Here is a 20,265-nt window from a genome sequence, read left to right as displayed (position 1 = left end):
GGACACAGCAGACTGGGCTATAATGAAATCTCTCAGTCATGGGGGAAAGAATTCTTGTTCTATCTCTGAGAAGCCAGAAAACTGGGAGTTTTGGTTGTAAACCTGTATTGTAGATTGGGTCTCATCTGAAGAGTAGACAATTTTTTTTTTTACAGATGTAGTTAATATTAATATTCCACAGTAAGAAGAAAAGAATGTTGAAGACGATCAAACCTGTCTGTAGTAACAAACACTATCTGCCTCCTTATCCATTCTGTCACAGCGGTCCTAAGGTCCTCAGTTGTAACCGTCTGAGCAGTCATGCCCTTCTCGTAAAGCAGAAGACATTCTTGCTGGTTGCCTCTGCTCATTCCTTCTGTGGAGTGGGGAGGGGAGTAGGCAAATGGGTGGGGGATCACTAGGTGGCATTAGTCTCTAAGATTCTTTGTGTGAAGTAATACAGGGCCTGGACCAAGTAGAGCAACGCAGGTGCTTGGCTTCCTTGAACAGCGGGAGGGTGAGGAGATGGTGGATCTGAGAAGCCTCTGAGGGAGATGTTTCTTGGAAGATGCTTGGGTGAGAGAAAAAGACTGGGGTCCCATGTAAGTCAGAGTGAAAGCTAGTGGATTCTGTTCTTCGTTGTGATTACCTACAGGCTGGTGAAGCCAGGGTAAATATGTGACATGCTAAGCACTAAAACTCTATGCATACAGAACAGAAGCATTAATTATAAGACCCTCCTGTCTTAGTGAGGGTTACTGTTGTTGTGACGAAACACCACAGCCGAAAGCAACTTGGGAAGGAAAGGGCTTAAGTTTGTGCTTCTACAGCACACTCCATCCCTGAGGGAAACCAGCCCAGAGACCCAAACAGGGCAGGAACTAATACAGAGATCATGGACGAGGGCTGCTTACTGGCTTTTCCCCCATGACTTTCTCAGTTTGCTTTCTAATAGCACTCAAGACTACCAGCCCACACACAGTGGACTGGACTTCTGTTGTAATGGGGCAGCTTGTTGGGTCCCGGCTGCTCAGCCCCAAAATAGTCACATAGAAACTATATTATTTGCAATACTGTTTGGCCAATAGCTTAAGCATGTTTCTGTCTAACTCTTGCATCTTAATTTAACCCTTTTCTATTAATCTGTATATCACCACAAGGGTGTGGCTTATTGGGAAACGTTCTGGTCATCTATCTTTGGCGGGGCTACATGGCTTCTCCCTGACTCTGCCTTCTTCCTCCCAGCATTCAGTTTAGTTTTCCCTGCCTAGCTCTGTTCTACCCTATCGCGCCAAGCCAGTTTTCTTTATTCATTAATGGTAATCACAGCATACAGAAGGGAATCCCGCATCAGGCATCTTCCATCAATCATTAACTATGATTATATGTATATATATATGTATGATTATATTAAAATGGTCTACAATCTTGCCTACAGCCTGATCTTCTGGAAACATGTTCTCAGTTGAGGTTCCCTCTTAGGTGACTCTTGCTTGTGTCAAGTTAACATAAAACTACCCAGTATCCCCAGCCCCCTCCCAAAAGGAATAACTCAAGCATGTATTGATGGATATTGAATAGATAATACATGGTAGGTAATACATCCAGTAGGATATCACTCAGACTCATACAGGAAGGAAATTTTAATTTATGCTACATTGTGGATGAACCTTGAGGACATTAGACTGAGTGAGATAACCTGATCAGGAAGGAAGAGCAAGTGAGGTCAAAATCATAGACACAGAAAGAATGGTGGCTGTTGGGCTTGGGGAGAGCATGGTATTGGGTAATTGTTTAATGGGTTTCCCATGATTCAAGAGTTCTGTGATGGATGGCCACTATGGCAGCCCACCAACATACTTAGTGTCCCTAAACTGCATAGTTTCCGATGGTAAGATGTTACATTTTGTTATGTGTATTTTTCCATAATTAAAAATGTGTCTTTATAAATTATAAAATGTAAGTATAGGAACTATATGTTCTATAGTGATGTAAAAGTGGAAAATAAGCCCAAGAAATGTACAGAAGTTAAGTCAGAAGTTTACTGAGGTACAAAGTGGATTTGAATGAATATGCTGTGCATATTGTCTAGTTGACTTGTAAGGTTTGTATAATTGCATCTACTAGAATTTTACCTGGCTTGTGCTGGTCAGATGATGTGGTTGTGGTGAATTCACTTACACCTCATGGTGTAAGAAGAGAACCAGCTCCCCCAAATTGTCCTATGACCTCCATGTGCCCACTGTGGTGTGTGATTGTCCCTCCCAAAGAAATGTTATAAAAATTTTTTAGTTAACATACTAAAATGAATTAAAAGGCCATAAATAATATCTAGTTGCACACTGTACAGTAATGAAGAGTTTCTTAGCGATCAGATACGCTAAAACAGCCTAAGCTTGCAGGACTGCTATGGAGATGCATGGCCTTTATCCAGTACTTGAGGCAGGGGCAGGTGGATCTGGGTGAGTTTGAGGCAAGTCTGGGCAACACAATGATTTCCATGACAGCCAGGGCTACACAGTGAGACCTTGTCTCAAACAAACAAACAAACAAACAAACAAATCCAAATAATAGATTCTAAAAAATAATTTAGCTTGGATATGAGAAAAATAGATTAGTGTAACTGGAAAAAAATGTTTATTTTAAGTAAAAGTTCAAATCAGTGGCCACTGAGTCACCATTTAGTTGAAAATGTAAAACCTATGTCACATTATGTAATTTTTAGTTGGGTTAATAATCAGACTTGTAATGAATGGAGTCGTTAAAGTACTGGCCTAATTATAAAGAGAAATATCTGCGAGCTTCAGGCAGGGAGTTTAAAAACAGGACTGAAAAAGAAAACACATCAAAAACTTGCTACATCCTGACACTGAAATTTATTGTGAATCTATCACATGGTCAGTAAATTCCCAGCTCTTCCAACAATTAACCTGAAAGGTGTTTTTCATTTTTTGTTTATGATGCAAGTGTCCAATACTAAAGAATTGGTTAGATGAGTTACATACATTCATACATTCTTATTACCAAAAAAATATCTATGATTCAATCAGATGCCCCATAGATTAAAGGTGTTCAGTAGACTATTAAGCTAATAAACTTATTTATATCATGTTGATATAGAAGTGAATATTTATAGCTTTGTAAAAAGATATTCCAAGGCTTTTCTTTTGGAAATATAGGTATCCATATATGGGCATTGCAAAACGTTTAGGAGGAGTATGTTCCATGCGTGTGGAGGCCAGAGGTCAGCCTAAGCTGTCATTCCTCAGGGGTCACCCACCTTGTTTTTATCAGTCTATTACTGGGACCTGGGGCTTGCTGAGTAGGCTGGACCGCTGGCCAGCGCCAGGGAGTCTTCTGTCCCCGCCTCCCAGTGCTGGGATTACAGGTGCAGGCCACAGTGCCTTGCTGCTGCTGCTGCTGCTGCTGCTGCTGCTGCTGCTGCTGCTGCTGCTGCTGCTGCTGCTGCTGCTGCTGCTGCTGCTGCTGCTGCTGCTGCTGCTGCTGCTGCTTCTTCTTCTTCTTCTTCTTCTTCTTCTTCTGCTTCTGCTTCTGCTTCTGCTTCTGCTTCTGCTTCTTCTGCTTCTTCTGCTGCTTCTGCTGCTGCTTCTGCTGCTTCTGCTTCTTCTTCTTCTTCTTCTTCTTCTTCTTCTTCTTCTTCTTCTTCTTCTTCTTCTTCTTCTTCTTCTTCTTCTTCTTCCTCCTCCTCCTCCTTCTCTTCCCCCCTCCTCTTCTTCCTTCTCCTTCTCTTCTGCTTTCTCCCGCTTCCTCATCCTAGTCTTCATTATTATTATTATTATCATTATAATTTTTGAGACATGTTCTCATTATGTAGCCCTGCCTGGCCTATAGGCCAGGATGACCTCATGCTCACTAAGATCTAACTGCTTCTGTCTCCCAGATTTTTATGTGGGTTCTGGGGATACAGTTTAGGTGTTTGTGTCCCAGCACTTTGCTGCTGGAACCATCCCTCTAGTCCCAGAACCACTTATCATTTATTTTTTTATTTTTCTTTGCAAATTTCCATAATTTTTTGGTAGATAACACATTTGTTTTTGTAATAAAAGCTCTAGCTTTTAAATTTGGGTATAGTTCATTATATTGCAAAAATGCAAAAAGAAAATTAGAAATTTTACAATCTTATTCAAGAACACAAATTGTCTGTATTAATAAAACATTTAATAATTAGATTGCACAGTACTTCATATTTCTAGAGGGAGATAAAATATTTTTGTTGCAATAGTAAAAAATGGTATTAATTGTTCCTCTAACACTGTATTAAGTTCCATTTCTTCACGGAAAAAGAACTGAATAATGGTAATTCAATGTTTGAAAAATTAAAGCTTAACATTTCTTTATTGTGCACAGGAGCTTGCTACAGCATGCGTGTGGAGGTCACAGGACTGGAATAGGTGATCCCAGGGGTTGAACTCAGGTTGTTAAGCTTGGCAGCACATGCCTTAGCCCTGTGAGCTTGCTGGCCTGAATTCAGTACTTCATAGTTTCTGTAAAAATATAAGAGTAAAGAAGCCAAGTATGGTGGCTCATGCCTAAAATCCCAGTTCTTAGGGGTTCTTCAGACTGTTCCAAAGAAAAGATGGTGCTGAGATATTTAGAGCTGAAATTAGTCTATGTAGGTTTTTTTTTTATTGTGAGCAAAGGATTGCATATTGAGATTACAATCAATAGTTTCTAAAAGAACATATTAAAATTTACCAGTTATTTGTGGACAGAGCAATCGGACTTATAAATTGAATTTATCTCAAGGTTGATCTGTGCTTTAAATGTATGTCCTTTTCTTTGTCTCATTTTGTTCTCCTGTACAAAAAGGGACTCCGATATAAGGTTGAGAGGACATAGCAAGACATGAGGCTCAGAAGGAGGGGTGGGAATATTTTTTAAAGATGTAAAAAGTTGCCGGGCAGTGGTGGCCACACATCTTTAATCCCAGCACTTGGGAGGCAGAGCAGGTGAATCTCTTGAGTTCGAGGCCAGCCTGGTCTATAGAGCTAGTTCTAGGACAGACTCCATAGCTACTGGGAAACCCTGCCTTGAAAAACCAAAAAAAAAAAAAAAATTTAAAAAAGTAAAAAGTTGGATGAGTCTGCACAACCTTGGAGGAAGGCAGAGCTCTCCTTCTTGGTGGTGCTCTCTCCACAGAAGTGGACAGAATGGTGGACAACAGTGACCCCCGTGGCTCTCAGCATCATAGCCTTCCTGTGTTGATGAGAGCGCTGCCAGGCTCAGAGGCACAGATTCGCTTATGTGGTTTAAAAGTCAGCTTTCCAGATGTAGCCGCGCTCCAGGCTCCTCCATCTCTGTCACCATGGACTGTGCTGGCCGAGGCCCTCTGGGAAAAAGGATCTGGGGAGAGATAGGTCTCCAGGCCAGTTATCCTCCGGAGGTAGCGCAGTCAGATCAAAGATCAGGAGTGTCCACAGGGGACAGGCCTCTGACAACACATCTCTGCAGAGATACAGCCAACACTGCGTATGTCCACACACGCTGCATATGTCGACGACAGAAGAACTTGGGGGGCATGATGCCAGCGTGTAACAACCACAGGTGTAAGAGCCATCTGGCCGCTGTAGATTCTGGCTAAGCCAAAGTCAGCTAGTGTGACTCTCCCACTCCTTGTCACTAGAATGTTCTCTGGCTCCAGGTCTCTATGTACTATGCAGTTTTTGTGAAGGAAGTCTAGACCTCTCAGAAACTAGTGCATTAAATCCTTGATGGTCTCAAGTGGCAAGCCTGGTGGGTACGCCTCGTCTATATGGACGCATTTGTTCTGGTCTGTCTGCTCAAACCCTAGGTTCCCTTTGATCTCAGGTAGTTCCGGAAGTAACCCCAGACACCCATCAGCCAGACAACCTTGGGGTGCACAAAGCCTCCAGCATCCTCAGTAAGGCCACCTCGTGAGCTGTGAAGGTTGCTCCAGCCTCTTTTCTCCTGGGACTGTCAGAACAAAGTAGCTACGGTGGGGATTGTGTGCCTTGTACATTGTTCCAGCCACTGGCCCATATAGCGAGATTGCTTTTCTAGAACCAGGGAAGTCTTATACACCTGGCCAAGAGCTGGTGGGGTGGCTGTTATCAGGGCCCAGGCACAGGTCCTTGTGGCTCCACACACCCAGGCTCGGTCCAGGGTATCTGGGCACTGTGGGTAGGACCATAGACACAACAATTTATGTCTCTAATCAACTGAATTTTAATTCTTAAGGAAAGGTTTATAATAGAAAGCCTTGGCTATTGGTAATATCAGATTTATTTGTATAAAAAGTACTTTGCTAGCAATAATGAACCGGTTGGATAGTGGCAAAAGCTTATTTGGTAAAATGTGCTTTTGTGTGAGAAATCCCTTTCAGTGAACAGTGTTAGGTGTGTTCCTTAGAAATGGTTCTCTGCACAAACCAGTGAAGGGAATTCTGACTTTAGAGATGAAATACGTGACCCAGATCAGTGATGACTCCCCCCCCCCACCCTCTGGATAGTTGTGTGGGATGGGGTAGCTGTATGGAAGTTGGAAGCCAGCATTGGGTATGTGTCTTCCCTAGTGGTTTGCTATCTTACTTTTCTTTCTTTCTTTCTTTCTTTCTTTCTTTTTCTTTCTTTTCTTTTTTTTTGAGATCTGTTGCTGAATCTGGAGCTCAGGCATTGGAACTCAGGCGTTGACTAGGCTGGCTGGCCATCAAGCTCTAGGGATCCGTGTGTGTCACTACCTTCCTTCTTACCCTAGTACTACTGCACCTGGATTTTGTTGTTGTTATTATTACATTATCTTTTTATTTGCCTGGGTCTCTTGCCTACATGTGTGTCTGTGCACCATGTACATGCAGTGTTTGTTGAGGTCGGAAGAGGACATGTGATTCCCCTGGGGTTACAGACAGTTGTCAGGGTGCTGGGAATCGAACCCAAGTCCTCTGGAAGAGCAGCCGGTACTCTTAACTGCTGAGCCATCTCTTCAGCCCCCATGCCTGACTTTTTAGATGAATCTGAAGCCCCAGGAACCCATGCTTCACAGCCAAGTACATTACCAACTAAGCTGCCTTCTTAGCCCCATCAGGTACCTTTTAGTACAGTTTACCTGTGTTACTGAATTCAGCACAGTGTTTACTGGAGTTTTTCATATAATTAAGAATCATGTGGATGTACTTGACATTTTACAGTTAATTATTCATTTCTGTCTTCCCAACTTGCCATTCCACCCTCTCAGTAAGTTCTATTGTAACTACAAAATCAGCTTTTGTGTTGTGTCAGGATACCATTTGGGGGATATGTTTAAGATGATGAAAAGTTTGAGTTGCCTTATGTGTACACGTTCCTCAGTGAGGTGCTCACGGGGTGTTCAGTGCCCTCCCATCCATCATTTGTAAACGGGCATCCTCCGCTTCATCACACGGGCTTGATCCCACTTTCCCCAATTTGGTGCGTTTTGGTAGTGCTCTGTTGTTTCAAGTGGCCTCCAGTTTAGTGCTAACGTGTGCCCTGGGCTCCTAAAATCAAGAAGCCTTTTGAGGTGTCTTATGGAGAAAACGTGTTGAAGATGAGGTTGTTTTCCAGGCTTGAGTTACAGCACTTGCAGCCTGGAGTTCAACGCTCAGGAATCAAATATATAACCGTTCTCCTTCGAGAAAGCAAAAGCATCTTCAAGCAGAAGCACACACGTGTGAAGGCGTCAGTGTAGTGGCAAAGGACTGGGACGAGGCCCTTTCAGGGACTGTTTGCTTCTCTAAGAGAAGCCATTCCCCACTAGCTGAGCCTCTGCTCCTCCAGTGACACAGCCACTTTGTAGCACACAACGGTGGCAAATACCGCGAGCCAATGATCTAGGAAGCCACTTGAAAGGGACCGTGTTGTCAAAAGTATTTGTGCTGAAACCCATGACTTCAGGACCTGTCAGTCAGAATAGCACATCAAAAACATCTTCTTGGCGGTCTAGTAAATTTAGTTATTCTTCATTATGTTTGGATGTTCTCATTTTCCATACTGAAAACAGCATTTTGAAGACGGAACACAGATTTGCTCATTAAGATGGCCCCTTTCTCCTCAACATTAAATACACATTTGGCTTTGACGTAACCTGTTTATGCCACAGAGGAGAAAAGTGGCTGTCAGCCCAGAAAGCCCAGAAAGGCTTGAGATGACAAGCATATATCATCGTGTGTGCCAGCACCAACATTTTTCATTAGTTCTTAATCATCGGCTTTAATTATTAACTGTTGCTACAACTGATCTAGCTATCAATAATACATTTTTCATTGAGATGTTGGTTTAATGTAAGTGGAGCAACTCTGAGACCAGAAATAATCTTAGAGGCAGGAGGGGGCGACTTCCTTTGCTTTTTGACAGTCCATTTGATCTCTCCTCCCTCCTGATCCTTCGGGTGTCATTGCTTGCTGTGTTTATACAGTAGACTCCCAAGACGGGCTTTAAATATCGAGGCCATGTTTTTGCTTCTGTGAGTTCCACTTGCTTAATGGCTGCATTGTAAGACAAACTTTTGCCCTGAGGTGTCCTTTGGAGTTGAGTTTCTATTGGAACAGTTACTAAGCGGGCAAGTTGAGCTGCTGCTGTAGGCTGTGACTGAGGCAGGGGAGTGCGGTGGGTAAGGGAATGTGGAGGGTAAGGCAGTGGGCTTTATCGTTTGAGAGAGGGAGGACTGCTTTTATGTCGAAGTGTCTTCCAAGTGACTCTGCCCACAAGACTCATCTTTAATGTTAAGATAATCACTGCATCTGTCTCAGAGTCCTGGGCGTTTAAATGGCACAGGTGTTTGTAGGCATGGCGAGAACACAGTCTTTCTTGGTTGGTTGGTATGTTTATGCTGAAAGAAAATAGAAGCCGCGCCACAGTAAGTTCAACATTCAGAATAATCTCAGAGCCTCAGACAAACTTGAATCGTCTGAGCGGGAGAGGAAATGCTTGCCTTCACAAAGAAATATATGCGGCCGGGCAGTGGTGGCACACGCCTTTAATCCCAGCACTTAGAGGCAGAGGCAGGCGGATCTCTGTGAGTTCAAGGCCAGCCTGGTCTACAGAGTAAACTGCAGGACAGCTAGTGCTACACACGAGAAACCCTGTCTCGAAAAGCCAACAACCAAAACAAAAAAGAAAAGAAACTAAAAAGAAAAATAATAATAATCAGAAGTGTGTCCATTGTCGTAAGCAGCGGCCTCCTGTTAGTTTTTCTTTAGATGGTTTCTGAATTTGCCAGATTGTGAGGTCTTATGATGAAGGCCGGAGCAGAAGGATGGAGTTTTGGTTATAACTGCCATCTTATAGAACACCAAGGGAAAAAGAGTCTTCCTCTAATTAATCACCTTCCCTGTGCAGAGGAAAAACAGAGTGGTGGCTTAAGAAACGAAACCAGCTTTGTTCTCTGTGAGCACGTGTGTTCACGTGGCGCTTGCACACTCATGGACACACAGAAGAAACCCATTATTTTTACAGTTTGTCTCTTGCCGGATTCTGTTTATTCACTTTGAGTCTGAAATCTTGCAAGTTCTGTTATTTTGCTCAAAACCAGTTGTGAACAGCCCCCAGCTTTTATCTTTTTCCTTTGACTACATTAAATAAAGGAAATGTTTGCACACTTTTTATTTATCACTGCCACACTTAAGGTGTCTCTCGAAATGACCGATATTATAGAAGTCCAAAAAGCTGCCCTTGTCGTACCGTGGTGGGTCCAGTACATCTGTGTGGTTCCTGGGACACGTGATGCCCAGAGGTTAATGTACATCGTCTACCCTAACGCCTCCACCTCTCCACTCAGTCACACACTCATCTCCTAGCATCTTGAACTTACATTTCATATATGTGCTAGAATTATGGAGATTAAGCAAACATATGGGTATTTTGCATTTTTACTCTTTGTTTGATTTCATTTTTTTGAAACAAAATCTCCCTGAATGGCTCAGGCTCCCCTCAGACTTGGAGCGGCCTTCCCTGTTTGTTGGGATTTTAGGTGTACGCTTCCATGTCTGACTTCCTCTCTGCATCTTAGCTGTTCGCTAGCTGGTGTGTCTGTAAAAGCAGTAGATCTGCTTCTTAATCAGGGCATAGCTTTGCTTCACAATCCTGTAAAAGTAGAATGAAGGATTTCCAAGTATATGGCGCTCGAAATGGGCGTAGTCTGGGCCCCTCACAGCTGAAGAGCTACCGTACGTGGGAACTGGGTTGTTTGGGGGTCTAGGGCAGACTGGCCTTCTGCCTCTTGTTCGGGCTTTCTAGGGAAGGTACTGCACATCGAAAGCAGAGCCTTTGCACGCCAATCAAGCCTTCTGCCATTGGCCCACCTCACTTCTGCCTCCCATGGATAGGAACTGTATGATAGGTGAACTATTGGAACACCTGCAAAAGCCTCAGTTTTCTCTTTTGAAAACGAAGATCGTTAGAAGACCATTCGAGACTGTTCTGTAGACCAAAGGAACCGAGTCTGAGTGAGCTTCTGTCTTCCTGTCTCTTCCGTACTTTTTCCTGCTTTAGGTCAAGTTGGTGCCGTTTGTTATGCTTGCGTATAAATCGACTAGTGGTGTTTGACAGTGCGCTAATCCCTCGGACTTGGCAAAACCCTTAGAGTATGAATTTCGAGCTGGCAGATTTGTGGTGGCCACGCTGCCTCATAGCTCCTCACTGCTCGAAAGGGAAAGAACTCTGGAACTCAAATATTTACATCGTCACCAAAGCATGTCTCCTGGGGTGGAGGACATCAATGAATAGGAGATGTGAGTGTATAAGCGCAATCCATCCCAGGCTTCGCTTCCTCCAGGGTCAGTTGTGCGCCGTCGTCAACCTATAAATAAAACACGATCGTTCTCTTCATTTGCAGATCTTCCCGAGGGCCCTTTGAAATCTACCTCCTAACAGATACATCCGCTAGTCAGCGTTGCTGCTCCCAGGTTGTTTAGTCTAGTTAACTGTTATTTATTATTGTCTACTGGTGGTAGCTGGACCCAGAAACTGAGATTTGAGTGGGGCGCAGATGGGGACTCTCTTGAGCCCTGTGCCGTGATGGATGCTCGTCTGTTGATCATAGTTACCATGGCAAGGGCTGGCTGCTACCTGTTTCAGCAGCTTCCTCCTACTCGTTCCTATTTTTGGAGCGTCTTCACTTCACAAGCTCATCACCTTCATTCTACACAGCGTTACCTCACGCCACCCTGGGTTTCTGTGCCTCTCACAGAAACCTCCCCCCCCCTTTTTTTTTTTTGAAGGAACTAAATCTCCTGAGCAATTTTACACGATTTTAAATCTCATGCAATAATAGCTTTTCTGCTCCATGTGGGGCCGCTGGTATTGCAATTCCACTCTGCATTCTGCACCGTTGCTTGCGGTTCTCTCAGAGCCTTGTACGGAGATTCCAGATTGGTGTTCATAAATGCTGTGCCAGAAACCTTCTGTCAATAAAGTTCTTAAAAGTTATTTTATCATTTAAAAAAAGTCTCAAGACACTGACTTAAATAAGTTAAAAGATGTTCCTGGACTGACAGTGGGGAGAGGACTCGGTAGGTAACTTGCTTGCTGTGCAAACGTCAGGATCTGAGTCTGGATCTACAGTGACTCATGGAGTTGGGGGAGGGGAGTATCAGAGGTGTATAGTGTGTTCCTGCAGCCCTAGTGTGGGGGGAAGGAGACAGGCAGATTCTGGGGTCTTGCTGGGCAGTTAGCTGAGCTGAAATGGGGAGCTCCAGCATCACTGAATGAGAGACCCTTGACCCCAAATAAAATGTGGAACAACAGAAGACACTTCATATTGACCTCTGGCCTTTAAACACACACATGCGCGCGCACACACACACACATACACACACACACCTCATATTGACCTCTGACCTATACATGCACACGCACACACAAACGCACGCACGCACGCACACGCATGCAGTCTGTGCCTCCCCCACACCAACAAGTTAAATCATTATTTCCATGGTTTGCCGCCTGTGTCACAGATTCCAGGCGTGGATAGCAGATAGCTCAACCGAGGCCAGAGAGAGCACTTAGCACTGAGTACTGGCTGCTCTTCCAGAGGGCTTGGGTTCGATTTCCATCACTCTCATGGCTAATTGCCATCTGTAACTCCACTTCCAGGGGATCCCATGCCTGCTTCTGACCTGTAAGGGCACAGCACACACATGGTGTACAGACAGATGTGCAGGTGAAATATACACACAGCATAAAACAACACAAAGTCCATTTGTGGCTGGACTAAACAATGAAAGACTCAGCATAAAATCTCGTGTGGGTGCTTTGGCAGATAGTCAGTCTTGGGAGCCCGTCGTGTTTGCTTATTACTCAGTGACCAGCTGAGGAGAAGAGTCAACCTCCAGCGTAGATGTAGAAGGGAAAGAAACCTTGCTCGTATTGGTAATGTTTTTAAGAAAGCAGTAGAACCATTTTTACATCCCATTTTCCCAGAAATCTTGGAACTCTTTAAGTTCAGTTTAATTTTTCGTTAGATTTGGCTCTGTGGCTATAGAGTTTTAATATTAGAATTTTGGTTCTTTTAGGTTTTTTTTTCAAGTGTCATGTGGCTGTTTCCAGAATAGTTAGCAACAGATTATAGATTTTTTTTTAAAGCATACTGTTCAGATTTTTCTTAGCTACAGATCTGACGGCACAGTTCATCCGAGGGAAATTGTTTGGGGGTACTTAGTGGATTTGGCCTAGACCCAGCTTTTAGAGTAACAAGAAAGAAATTGTAGACTGAGCCATTGTTTTTGTTTGTGTGTCTTAAAATGTCTTCTCTAAAGCAGACATGGTGGTGCACACCTTTAATCCCAGCACTCGGGAGGCAGAGACAGGTGGATCTCTGTGAGTTCGAGGCCAGCCTGGTCTACAAGAGCTAGTTCCGTCCAGCACAGGCCCCAAAGCTACAGAGAAACACTGTCTCGAAAAACCAAGAAAGAAAGAGAGAGGGAGGGAGGGAGGAAAGGAGGGAGGGAGGGAGAAAGAAATCAGGAGAAGCTTAGGGGTGTGCTCATCCACATGGCTGACAGATATGCTGTTGAATACTGTTCATGAAAAGCAGAATTGAAGCTGGAAAGTAACTCGCTGGCCCTGGCCATAGTCTTGGCCTCTTCATCTGTTTAGTGGGAATGCTAGGGTGATTCAGGTCAGCCTGCTGAGAGACACGGTACACGACTTTCCCTGTTGGCTTCAAGGAACTCATTTTTGTTCTGTCTGAAGAAGACAGGGACCACTGAGTACCCATTAGATGTAGTCTTCTTCCATTTCAGCCAAATAGAATTCGGATAAAAATACCTGGTTATAATGCGGCCTACAAGGGGAGTCTGGGGTTATTGCAGCAGCGTTCTGAATCCTTTGCCTGATTTCAGGCTTGCTTTTTCCGTGGCTAAAGTAATACTATTGCCGTGAAAAAGTTTTGGAACATGATATAGAAAATCCTAAACAATTTCATAGTTCAGAATCATAAAGCAGCATGACCATGTGTTAGGTTTGAGCCCATTCTCTTACTTCTTAAGCTAGAATGATATTTTTGTAATGGGCACGGGATTCCTTTGAGAGTATGGCAGCCAAGCTTCAATGCAGGATGCGAAGTATCTTAGGGTTGATTCATTCGGAAGACTGGGGTCTTGCCAAATCCTTGAGATGCTTGGATGCATGCAGGTCCGAGGATACCACGGAGCCGACTGGCATGGTTACTTACCATCCATGGGTTACGAGACTGCTACTGTTTCTGAGAGTCCACCGCAGCCATAATGTGTGTGCCAGGTGTGTGAACCTCCTGCTCACACTACAGGGCTGCTCTAGAGTCTAGACTGTGGCTTCTGGTCACTGAGCACAGGGAGACATCTTTGGGACTTTGTTGACCGCCCAATAGTTAGAACATAACTTTTCCTTATTTACATCTTTCAAACCTATTACCTTTGATTGGCAAGACCTACAGGAGCTTCTTCAGAAATGCAGCATTTAGCTTTGCAGTTCATGTATTGCGAGGGGCAAGGAGTCCACAGGGCATGCTTGTGGATGCCAACTGCCAACTGTCCTCAGCCAATGCAGAAACCAAAAGTCCAAAATGTCTTAGAATCTGCTGTCCAGAAATAACCACAGTTAATATTAGGTACTCCATTCCAGATACATGTGACCCTTCCCTTAGAGATAGATAATAGATGATAAATAGATAAACAGATAGATGGATCATGATAGATAGATGGTAGATTATAGATAGCTAAATGATAGATAAAGATAGATGATAGACAGGCAGACAGACCAACAGACAAATGATAGGTAGATTATAGTTTTCAGAAAGGAGAGCATAGCATCTTAGGTATCTGCCAGAGGCTTCCGCTCCTCGCCTCCATTCTTATGTGGGTGACCCCAGCTCAGAAAGGTGAACTACTTCCTCCTGATAGCTCACACCTTTCCCTGGCTGCCACCCTCTGAAGCTGTGTGACAGCTTTTGTCTGTGATCACTTTCACCTTTTCTTTTGTCCCTAAAATGCATGCTTTAAAAATGATTTGTTGCCTCTGACACCTTCAATTCTGTTCCCAATTTTTGTATATTTTGAGCTATTTTGACCATAGTTGTGTCTGAGGTTGTAAATTACTGGATCACACTGCTTGTCCTTTAACAAAGGCATGTCAGTTTTCAGATGCCTTGATCCCTTTGGGGTTTGGGCTAGGGTCTTGCTAGTAGCCTATCTGACCTTGATTCCCAGGCGCTGGTTTGCGCCGCCACACAGGGCTATTAATACTGTCAATTTAATTTAGTTTTAGATCCCTGTTTACTTTGTTCAGAGAGAGGCAGCCAATATTGATGTTTCCCAGAGGGGATTCAATACCCTTCTTTAGGATAGCAATATAAATCTCTAGTCTCTCTTCTTCTCCCTCTAATCTCCCCCTCTCTTGAGCTTATTAAAAGGAAATTTCCACATAGACTTGAGGACAGTCGGAGTTGGTAGATACAGAGGGGCTTAGAGAAAGAATGAGATGTACAAATGTGTGGATGTGGACTCCTCAAGGGAATGTCACCCTATTCCCATATTCTTCTTACTCCTCAAGGGAATGTCACCCTATTCCCATATTCTTTACACCCCTCAAGGGAATGTCACCCTATTCCCATATTTTTCACACTCCTCTAGGGAATGTCACCCTATTCCCATATTCTTTACACTTGCAGTTTATTTTTGTTTTCCCACTGAAGTCTCTAAACTTAGTTGGTATCCCCAGTGCCTGGCACAGCACTTCTTGAGTCTTGCAAGGAAGAGTGTAGGCATGAATAGTCAGTTCTAGAACCTTGGGAATGTCGAGAGCTCAAAGGGTTTATGCCAGGGGCTCTTACCGCTGGAAGTCTCTTTCTATTCAGGTTTTAGGAAATACAGTCTGGAAATCTGTGCTTCAGCCAGAGCAGCAGTGGTAACTTCAGGAACACTTGCGCTGCTTCAGTACTCCAGAGAAAGAAAAACTGTTTGGATCACATGAATTTTGAAGATTAATGATTTCAGATAAGATATTTAGTTTAATGATGATGCTCAGTAAATATGCTGCCAGTTGTCAGCATTTAGGAATGCTGCAAAAAAAAAAAATCAAAATAAAACAAACCAAATGCCAAAGAGGGATCGAGACCTTGCCTCAAGGAACTTGCAACTTAAATCCAGTGATCTGTCTGGGTGTGAGGGAGGGTGGTGATGCCAGGAAGTGACTATAAGACTGGAGAGGACAGGCCGCACCTTTCCTTTAGAGACTGCTGACAGGGCCACCCTCCCTTTTCGTTTTATCCACCTGCGACACGTAGATGGAGAAACCATACCGAGCTATGCATTCATACAGGGGTTCAACTCTGATTCAGAGCCCCCCTTACAGGGCATGGCCAGCGAGAGCTGTCCTGTGGAAGGAGCTGGGATGAGCTGTTTGTGGGGGAGGTGCGCCTAACCTGCCCCAGCATCACCAGGGAGAGCACCCAGCCCTTTACTCTGCTGCGCTGAGCTGGGGTCTCCACCACTCAGCAGCTGTCTGCCCCTGGAAGCTCTGGTGTGCACCACTGCCCGCACCCTCTTATTTTCTGGCCCCCTCTCCTTGTTTTATCTTCTCTCCCTTGTTGCTGGGACTCCTTTTCCAGGGAGCCTGGATTGCTAGAACAGACTTTAAAAGCTTGTGATAAATCCTGAAAAAACAAAACAAAATCCAGCCCTCTCTCTCTCAAAAGAAAGAGAAAAACACCCTATAGCTAACCAATTTTTTTCTTTAGAATTATTCAAGACACATTAAGGCGGATCTGATACTAAGCCTAGTAGGGAGGGGCTACAGAGATGTCCTAGTGGTTCAAAGTACTTCATGTTCTTGCAGAGGACCGGAGTTCAGTTCCCAGCATCCACATGACAGCCCCAAACCGTCTGTAACTCCAGTTCCAGGGGACCCAGTGTTCTATTCTGGCCTCTGTGAACTCATCTTGCTTGAACATGTGCATATAAACTCGCACAGGATCTCCCTCATACCCAACAGCAAACAAACAGATGAAAAACAGCCTTTAAACTCAGGGCCGGGGAGGAGTGTAGGCATTCCAGGTAGAGGAAGTGAACGAATCCAAATCCAGATCGGAGAGGAGCCATGGCTTCAGACGGCTCGTAAACCTTAATCCCAAAGTAGATGTGATTTTTAGTAATAAAAGGACTCTCATATACCTGTGTTCATGTTAGCATATTAAATATGTGGTCTGAAGATGTGTGTACATATGTGTTCTTTATGTGTTTACAGATACTTGAGGCATAAAGCCATTTAAGAAACGATTTGTTTGGGCTCTGTTTATTCGCAGGTATCTATTGGGCGTCCTTTGCTGGTCTTCTTCTCACTGTCCAAACATAAATAGAACAGTCTGTTCTTTTTTTTTTCTTAGCTGCTGCATCATAGGAAATGATCCCATCTGCTATTCAGGGCTGTGTACGAGAGTGCGTGTGATGTTTTAGCTGAGGTGTAAATATTTAAAACAACGGGATTTTGTGTGTGTGTGTGGTGGGAGGTTATTCACAACAGCTTTATTAATCTCGAGAGTTTCATAATTAAAAATGGACACTAAGGGTCATTTTGCATAAATAGAAGATGTAGTTGCCCCAAACTGTGTTTTAGTGTTTAGGTATGCACGTGGTGTATGTTTGCCTGCATGTGCGGATGTACATGTGGAGCCCAGAAGTCTGTATCCGGTGTCTTCCTCAGATGCTCTTCGCTTTGTGTTTGAGACAGGATCCCTTACTGAAACTGGAGCTTGCTTAATGGCTGGATTGGCTGAGCAGTGAGTTCTGGTGTGTGTCTATGTCTACCCCTAGTGCCCCGTTGCTGGGGTTCCAGATAAGCAGTGAGTTCTGGGGGGGGGGGTGTCTACCTCTAGCTCCCCAGTGCTGGGGTTCCAGATGAGCAGTGAGTTCTGGGGGGACTACCCCTATTGCCTCAGTTCTGGGGTCCCAGATGAGCTGTGTGTTCTGGAGTGTGTCTGTGTCTATGCCTAGGTCCCCAGTACTGGGCTTCCAGATGAGCACTGCCACGCTTGGCTTTTGCTGGGCACTGGAGGTCCTAACTCGGGCCATCATACTTGGTCAGCAAACACTGAGCCGTCCGTTTCCCCACCCACTCTAAAAACATATTCTGCCACATGTAAACTTTAACACAGTAGAGGATGACATACTTTTTCAAACTGAACAAATCTGAAAATAATCTCAGTGGTTGAAGATATGACAATGATATGGCAATCCTAATAAATTTCATATTTGTGAAATTCGGTTGGACGGCATCATTTCAGGGACTTCCCTTTGCCACCAGTCCCACCTCTACCCCGTAGCCATCTTGCCTTTGACCATCTTCCTAAACCTCAGGACGGCCACAGCAACCTGAGTGTACAGAGATATATGAATGCCAAGGATGAGTTCGGAGTCTATGGCAGGAGGCTGTTGAAAACCCTTGAGCCATGAAGCTGTTCTGGTATAGCACTCGCACACCTTGAAATGCTTTAAGAGGTATCCCAGCATGGCAGGTTCCCAGCAGAGGATGCCTTTAGTTTGTGCACGATGGCTTCTTTTGCAACAAGGTCTCATGTAACCCAGGCTGGCCTTGAATGCACAAAAATGTATAGGAAATATGGACTTAGGCTCCCAATGCTCCCGTCTCCACCTGCTGGGTGCCAGGATTAAAGGTGTGTTCCACCAAGCCCCATTCCAGAATCAGCATCTTCAAAGAAACTGGCTGTGAGACATAATCCCAGGCTTGTGTTGCTTGAGGTTGGAGAAGATCAAATGGCTTTTAAAGTTTAATTCTTGCATTACTCAGGTATACCTATGTACATGTCTGAGGCTTCCCTTTGTTCTGTTGGTTTCTATAAAACTTAAAAACCTCTCTAATGATATTTACTATGTACTTTTCTGAATCTATGATGTCTAGATATTTTTTATTTCAATGCCTCGACTTACTTTTCCTATCAGAGCAATAAGAACAGGCTCTTTCAGGCATCTTTGCATCAGTCCTGGTGCCTAGAGCATCTCCCGAGTTAGAAACAGATGTTTAAAGAGTGTTCATTAATGAATGAGACGAGCAAGCCTCACCTGAAGCCTCTTCCTTTGCAGTGTTCAAATGCAGTTATCAGAACAGGCCTGAAGATTATACTGATTCTTTTCTTTTGTAATATATTTTTTTGCTGTTTTATTTTATCTCTATGTATATTTTGCTTGAATGTATGTTTGTGTACCAAGTGAGTTCAGTGCCTGTGGAGGCCAGAAGAGGCCATAGGATCCCATGGTACTATAGCAACAGATAGGTGGAAGGTGCATGTGGGTGCTGGGAAGACATTTGTTTCCACATGCACGCCCACGCACATCCACATGTTTCGGAATGCTCATGTACATACATGTAAATGTGTACACACACACATGCTGTATACACAGAAAATCACCCCAATTTAACTTCTAGTGATAAACAGTGTACTCTCTTGAATAATGAAATACTCTGTTATTAATTGTGGATTAAATACTGCAGAAGAAAATAAAGTGAATTAGATGACATAGACTGTGGAAATATACAGTAAAATCCCTGTATGGTGGTGAGTGCTTGTAATCGTATCTACTCGAGAGGCCAAAGAAGGAGAACCATTTCAAGGCCAGCCTGGGCAACCTAGTCAGACCTATTTCCAAAGTGAAAGGTGAAGAAATAGAATGAGACACTAGCTTACTGAAAGATTGATCCCTTGGTTAGTGTACACGAGACTTTGGAGTTCTTCCTCAGTTGTGTGGAGGGAGAAGGTTGGTATTCTGCTTTTTTTTTCAATACGTCTTATACACACAATTATATATCTATATGTAATTGGAGTCCTGTAGAAAAAGAATGAAAAAAATAGAAAGAAATGATTTTGAAGAAACAACAGGCTGGACATATGATTGTATATCAGTAATCTCAGTATTTGGGGAGTAGAAGCAGGGAGCTCAAGAATTGAAGGCTATTATTAGTTAGATAGCAAATTCAAGGCCAGGCTGGAATACATGAGACCTTACCTTCAAATAAAAGGAAGAATGGCCACAGTTTTTCTAAACTTGCTACCTATAGATGCATATCTTTAAGGAATTCAGAAACCAGGGATAAGGAATGATACAGCTGCGTGCTGCTGGGGAAGCCAATTACATGTAGAGCAAAGGTAAGAACAGGCTAATTTCTCTGCAGAAAGTAGACTGGACAGATGTTCAAGTGAAATTTGCTGCTAGATGCTATCAAATTAGAAGTACATCCCCAGCAAACACTCCCAAGAGAAGGCGAAGAGCTTACAAGAAAGACACCTACTGACCAGCCAGATATTCTGAGTTCAGTCTTTGGGACCTACGCAGCAGAGGCACAAACTTGTGAAAATTGTCCTCTCGCTCCACAGGAGTGCTATGGCGGCCAACACCCCACCCCACACACATACAAAACACATCCAAGTGATAAGTGTAATTTAATCTCTAAAGAGTGAATGAAGACTCTCAGAGGACATGTAAGAGAATTCAAACCTCTCAGACCTTCCTGAAGAGATAGATAGTAGGGGAAGGTCTCGGGCCAATGGACGGGATTGCAGAACAGTAGAGAGGTTGTGAGTTAATACAAATACCTTTTCTGATTGTCTTCAGACTTAAGGGATAGTCAGTCTTTAAAGCTAGGCTAACAGTGTGTTGTGGGATTTATAAAGCAGTAGAAATAAAATCCGAGATAACAATAGAACAAAGGAGTGGGTGGGGCCGTGGGGGTGGAGGAAATGGATGTTTACCACTGTGTCCACGCAAAGAAAGTACTTTTTGAGTGTACATTGTGGTAGATTGAAGAG

General features: G+C 43.7%; 1 protein-coding gene and 1 pseudogene across 7 annotated transcripts in view; one reads left to right on the top strand and one right to left on the bottom strand.

Moving 5' to 3' along the window:
- Dgkh (diacylglycerol kinase eta) overlaps nucleotides 1-20,265 on the top strand; it is a 168,271-nt gene that overhangs the window by 21,843 nt on the left and 126,163 nt on the right. The window lies entirely within an intron of this gene.
- On the bottom strand, nucleotides 5,186-5,888 carry LOC125392254 (cyclin-dependent kinase 4 pseudogene; annotated as a pseudogene).

This window comes from Myodes glareolus, chromosome 12 (assembly GCF_982192425.1).
Source record: "Myodes glareolus chromosome 12, mMyoGla1.1, whole genome shotgun sequence".
In the NCBI taxonomy this organism is placed as follows: domain Eukaryota; kingdom Metazoa; phylum Chordata; class Mammalia; order Rodentia; family Cricetidae; genus Myodes; species Myodes glareolus.
Note: the sequence above shows the minus strand (reverse complement) of the source record. Positions and strands in the feature narration are given on the sequence as shown.